The sequence below is a fragment of the Halyomorpha halys genome, unplaced genomic scaffold, assembly GCF_000696795.3.
Source record: "Halyomorpha halys isolate HHAL.00 unplaced genomic scaffold, Hhal_1.1 Scaffold906.1, whole genome shotgun sequence".
Taxonomy (NCBI): domain Eukaryota; kingdom Metazoa; phylum Arthropoda; class Insecta; order Hemiptera; family Pentatomidae; genus Halyomorpha; species Halyomorpha halys.
Window position 1 is genome coordinate 36,053 of NW_027109621.1, and position 1,149 is coordinate 37,201.

General features: G+C 25.8%; 1 protein-coding gene across 3 annotated transcripts in view; it reads left to right on the top strand.

Moving 5' to 3' along the window:
- The window catches only part of LOC106687010 (zwei Ig domain protein zig-8), a 351,411-nt gene that overhangs the window by 735 nt on the left and 349,527 nt on the right, over window positions 1-1,149 (top strand). The gene's annotated exons all lie outside the window — the stretch shown is intronic.

Genomic DNA, 1,149 nt, shown 5'->3' on the forward strand with positions numbered 1-1,149 from the left:
TTTCCCATTTCCATATTTTACTGTATAATAAAATTATTTTTGTAAAAGATGAGTGATAAGTTTGTCAATTATAACTATATGTATGTATCTTCTACTATTGCGAGTTGAAATCTCAAAGAAAAATAAAATTATAATTTAAATAATTTTTATTCTATAATTTTTACTATGCTATTAAATTAAGTATTACCTTAAATTTGAGCTTAATATAATTATTCAAGGTAATATAAGTCCAAGATAATGAGTTTTGAAGATTTTTAGCTTATTTCCGTTATTTAAATATTTTTTCTGAGACAATATTATATAACATGTAACATTATGCTAGTTTACCCGTAAAAAACAATTTGTTCATGTTAATTCTAAAAAATAAATTCTAATAATATTTGATTAAATAAGATTTCCCTGTAACTGATAGAATGCAAAAAAGAACAAAGTAGAGTAAATTTGAGATTCAAATTTTAGAATGAGGATTTATGTCTTTTTAGCTCAAAGACATTGGGGTTTGTGAAAATATAACTCACAATGAAAAATAAAAGACCAAATATATAAATTTCTAGTAATTACTATTATTAAATATTACTTGTTTATATATGACAAAAAACAGTTTTTACAAAAACAAATATTAATTAATTTATACAAGGTTTATTTGTGATAAAAAGTATCTATAAAGAGTATTAGGAGGATTACTAAAATATGTTTTTGCGCTCGGTTTGGTTGAGATTTAGTATTGAATTTATCATTTCCGTGGAGCTGAGTGAGAATTTCGTAATAGCAGACTCCTTTGAGGAATATGAAAGTTAAAAATCAATATCAGCTATATTACAGATAGTAATACGTTTTCTAATTTTTCCTCTGTAAATGAAAAATTCAAATTTTATTTTTTATGTTGCCGATTTGGCCAGAACCAGATACCAATCCTTCCATAATAAACTTCCCAACCACCAAACCAACTCGTTTCTAGCCTGGCTTCTTCACTACCTAATAATCCTCCTAGACCTCTGAAAAGAAGATGGCCTCGAGATCTTCTCCTATAGAAATGTTTTGGAGTTCTATCAATGGGTAGATTCTCCACATGTTTTTATCATGTCATAATATCACTTACAGCAAATTTACTTGATGTGTATATATGTATACAGTTGTAAATATCAATAA